This window comes from Myodes glareolus, chromosome 18 (genome assembly GCF_982192425.1).
Source record: "Myodes glareolus chromosome 18, mMyoGla1.1, whole genome shotgun sequence".
NCBI classification, from domain to species: domain Eukaryota; kingdom Metazoa; phylum Chordata; class Mammalia; order Rodentia; family Cricetidae; genus Myodes; species Myodes glareolus.
This window is the reverse complement of record NC_142043.1, coordinates 53,255,998-53,261,232: the sequence shown is the minus strand read 5'-3', so window position 1 is coordinate 53,261,232 and position 5,235 is coordinate 53,255,998.

The following is a 5,235-nucleotide window of genomic DNA, read 5'->3' as shown; positions in this document are numbered from 1 at the left end:
TGGCGGGGGACAGGAGTCAACACTAAACATCTTCCTCTATAATTTTCTACAATACTTTTTGAGACAGGGTCTCTCACAGAAACCTGAATTCATGATTCGTTAGCCAGCTATTCAGCCAGTCCCAAGAATCTCCCTGTTTCTCTTCTTTTCAGCCCTGGGTTACTGGAACATGCAGAGGGCTCAGGTTTCCACGCAGGCTTGGGTCCTCATGCCCACACAGCGAGCACTTTGCCCACTGGGTCATCTCCACAGTCCTCATGCTTGGCTTTGGGATTGGCAGTGTAAGACCTGTAAGCCTGTTCTTTGCAGGGTTGTGTGACTGTCACGTGTCTCTGCCGCTAGCATTCCCAATACAGTCTCCCAAACTGGAGAAGAAAAGGCAGGGGAGGTGACGTTCAGGCCAGAAGCAGAAGATTCTTGCTCCATAAGTCAAATGTGAGTATATTCCCTGACATGGGAATTTTGAATTGAGAATCTCATTTTTTTTTGCTGTAGAATATAAACATTCCCTAAGTAAATTATTGCAAAGTCACAATAATGTGAAACTTTAACTTTTCAGATACGTTATATAGAGATGACTTTAATTATAGAGACCTTGGAGACTGAAACCATGCTGTTATTCACTGATTTTTCATTCCTGTTGGGGGAAATCCCTGGATGGATGGTATGGAATTATTTTGCATTTCATTTTTTTTTTGATGCCTTTAACTACTTTGTTCCAAAATGCTGCACGCAAAAGACCTTGCATTCTTGATATAGCTGTGGCAAGGCAAAGACATCCATAAGTCAGAATGCTGATATTCCCAAATTTGGGGGTGCTAAGTCAGAAGCTGTATAGTCATCACTCGGTAACACCTGGGAAGAGAGTGGAAGAAGCCCCTTGTCACCTTCAAAGTGTGTGTGTGTTTGGGGGGGGGGGGGGAGTCCACTGGGTTTTTCTAGCCATTCCTTGAAAATGTGACCAAACAAGTGGGGGGGGAAATGGCTGAGCAAACTGCGGGGCATGACTCACTGGTAGAAAGGAAGCAAGTGGATTTGGAACGGAATGGATGTAGATTTCAAAAGAAGGCTTCTTGCTGGCGTTGTGAGCTTCGGAAAGACATTAGACATTCAATTTCACTATCTCCAGAAACTGACAGATAGTTCCCCATGGTTGCTCTGAAGATTAAGTGAGCCAGGAGGAGACATATGAGAATGCTCTGGAAAGGACCTGTCACTGATCGGGTCCACGATCAGTTTCAGGGGCCTTTTCCTCTAATATCTACATGTGGACAGATGTTGAGAAAGATCACCTAAATGTCATGGGAACTGAATTATTATGATGCATCTGATACTTCCTTATATGGCTTCTTATTGTTTTTTATAAGGAATATTACACCCAGCAAGAGTCATTAGACATGATGATTATTTTATCTGTCAGAAAAGTTCCTATAAATAAACTAACCACTTCAAAAAGCAAGCCTGTTTCATCAGCTCAATTGTTCTAATTCCCCGGTAGAAAAATCACATGCCTCTAGCCAGACAAGAATCTGTGAACGCCATGTAACAAACTCCGTGTATTCGCGGGGAAATGGGACAAGCAGAAGGCAACACGTAACTTCATGAGCAAAATGATGCATTCTTGTTGACCCTGAGGACAAGGATGTGGCCTTTGAGTAAGAAGGCAAGGAGGCATATGGCAAAGTGCTAAAAGCTCTCAGTTTAAAATTATAATTTGTTTTGTACAAAGAAGTCTGCAATTTGTTCACTGCCCCTTCCTGGATGTTACAAGAGCACCTGGCACACAGCAGGCGCGTGGTAAGTGTTTGCTGAACGAATGCTCGCATGAGTAAGCCTCAGCAAGTATCTGGCCCAGTAGGTTTCAAATATTGTTTTCTACCTGCGACCTCTTCCTTTAGAGAATGCCTTAAGAAGCCCTCGAATGGGAGGTACCTCTCCTCTTCAAGTCAAGGGCCCATTTTAGTGATGATTGGTTCGGTCCATAAGAGGAACAGGATTTGACCAATGATACACAACGTCAGGGCTGACCTTGGGAATCCCTGTGCCAGTGGGGAAATGGCACATTCCCCCAAATGATTGCACCACCAGGAGGGCATATGGACCCTCAGGTCAGCCGGGTGCCTGAATGTAGAGCAGGAAACTGTATGGTATAATAAAGAGTTTCAATAGCTGAATATGAAAGAAGGGTCCAACTTGGGCTTTTCCCACACGCTCATCCTTGCTTGGGTCATGTCGTGCTGTTCTTCTGTCCCAGCCCTTCCCTTCCCCCTCCACCTGCTCAGTGACAGGCTACCCACAACCCCATTTGGAGATATCTCAGGTAGACGAGCTTTTCCTTTGAGGTGGGTACCAATAAACTCCCTCTGCAGTCTCTGTAATAATCACCGACATCTTCTCTTCCCCTCGATTCTGAGGGAGACAGATCCTCTCGCAGATGGGAGTTACACAGAACCGAGGTGATGTGGAAGTGAGTACCAGCCACTCAAAGCAGGGCTCAGTCACTCCGTAAAACAGCTTTTAGCCAACACAATTGCTCCAATAGCCTAAGCCAAAGGGATGGGGGAGGGAGCCTTACCAGCTGATGTTCTGACCGCATTCCCAGAGTCTGCCTAAAGAGGGAGCTGTTTCCCTGGAACGCTGGCATGAGGGGGGGTCTGTTGCTAGAATGGGATTTGCAGGACCACACTCCCCTGAGTTCTCTGTATAGGAGTTAGATAAGCACCAGGAATGGCAGGCTCCTGTTCCACCTGCCTAAGCAACCAAGCAAGAGTGCTTAGGTAAATTGTTAGCACTCAGGCTCGGTGTCCATACCTGGAAGATGGGAACCAGGGTGGAGTCTCCCAGCCTCATTGCACGCAAAGGAGGGCTGGCCCTGTTTGCAACGGTACCAGGTAGTCCTGGAAAATGTTATAGATCAGTTTGGAGCTGTTTGCTTCATGGCAGCATGTTCCCTTGCTCTCCAAATCTAGAATTTTGTTGATAGGCTGAGGGAAAAGAAGACCATCACACTTGAAGGGTTTGTATGTATATGTATGTGTATGTGTGTGTGTACATGTATGTGTATGTATAGAAATGCGTGTGCATATATGTATATATATATGTATGGAGAAAATGCATGTAATATGTTATATAGGGACCAGTCCACCGTAAACTCTTTGTAATTAAGAGTAGACACATAGCTATTGAAGCAAGAATGTTCTCACCCCTGACATCTTACACAACAGTAAGATGCGTTGTCTACTTCCTCTCAGCTGATTCTCCACACATAAGCAAAGCAATATCCCAGAGAAGAGCTGTGTCTGTGAGCCGCCGAATGTCCATGTATACCTTGGTCTCATCAGGAAGGAAAGTCACGCAGGACCACGTGGATATAACACAGGAAAGCTGACAGGCCAGTTTACACACCTGAAGGGAGTCCCTACCAATATATATCCTCTACTGCAGTGGCTCGCAACCTTCCTAATGCTGTGACCCTTTAATACAGATTTCCTCATGTGGTGGTGACCCCCACACACATACCTATAGAATTATTTTCATTGCTACTTCATAACTATCATTTTGCAGCTGCTATGAATCAGTGCAAACGTTTGTGTTTTCTTATGGTCTTAGGCGACCCCTGTGAAAAAGTCATTTGACGCCCCCCCCCACCCCCCGGTCACAATTCACAGGTTGAGGACCATTACTCTACCAGCGTTATTCCCTCCTCAAACATCCAAGTGAGCATCAGCTCTTTATGCAGCAAACCACCATAGAGCACTAATCTAGCACCACCCAGTCTCAGTCTGGAGAGACGGGAGTGACGAGGACCCAGACCTAGCTCTCGTGGGATATTTTGCAGAACAATCGAAGACTGAGAGCCAACTGAACCCACGGGTACAGCGCAGAGAATTGGTGAGCATGTCAGGTTCTGAGGATACACGGAAGGGACCTCCAGCCTGGGACAGAAGGAGCAAATAGCCCACACCTTCTAGAAGTTGAATTTTAACAGGAAATGTAAATTTGCCATTTGAAGTCGAGAGGGAGGATGTGTAAGGCATGAGTGTCCCTGTACCTCAACATAAAGGGAGGATGTGACTGAGAGAGGCCTAAGATCCACCAGGAGGGAGGGACGTATGGAGGACTAGGCAAAAGGTCTCCTGGCACTGGATCTTATCTATGGACCCCTCATTGGCATGTGGGCACGAGGGGGTGTGGTGTCTGGGAACTACTGTGGGTAGGAATGGGTCTGGATCAAGAGATGAAGCTAGGTTGGGATATGACCATGAGAGTTTAGAAGAACTGGGACTGAAGGAGAAGGAGTTGAAGGCCTGGGTGTGCAGGGATAGGCTGCAAGCAGAAAGGGTGGGATCGTGGTGAGCACAAGGTCAGAAAGGTGAATTCAAACAGGAAAGCTGAAGACATAGCTGGGTGGTAGAGCTGCTTGTCCAGCATGCAGGAGGCTCTGGCTTAACCCTACTACCAATCTCCTTGGGCAACCATTCCCACAAAGATTATGGCAGTACCCAGGAGGAAGAACTGATGGAATTTGATGACTTGGTGAATGACAGGGAAAAGTTAAAACAAACAAATTCTCCAGACACTAATGGGCCCATAACTCTTGCACCAAGTATTTCATACACATCAGTTTTATACACACAGACTATGATCCCCAGTGTTCCCAGATGGAAATGTATTCTCACGTGCTGGAACAGAAAAATGATAGCGTCACATGCCCTCCATCTTTGCTTCTGCTCTGATTTGGGAAAGGAAGAAAGATGGCCTTGAGAATGACCACATGACAATGGCCACGGCTTACAGGAGTAGTCCATGGACTGAGATGGCTCAATGGGAATCCACTATGTAGTTGAAGACCTTCCATCGAGAGTGGGGGATGAGATTCCCCCAGGATCCAGTGAGACTCTTGAAATCACCTGTTACCATCTGGGAAGAGGAACTCATGGCAGCCATATCTACCAGGAAGGTCAGTTCCTCCCACCCCCTGCCCTGTCAAGCCTCCTGGACAATTTTATCTGAGTATGCCCAGTTCTATGAAATGAACATCTGTCTGGAGTCCCCTTGAGATGTTCTTTGTCATCTTGTTTTCCTGCATTCCCAAATATCCCCATATCTGAAAATACAGACATACAGATTTACTGTGCAAATAACACTGGATTGGGCCATCACAAAACTTCAGGTCATTTCTCTGCTGTTCCTTTACTATTATTTGCTATCTGTCATGCTCTCTACTAAGCCCCA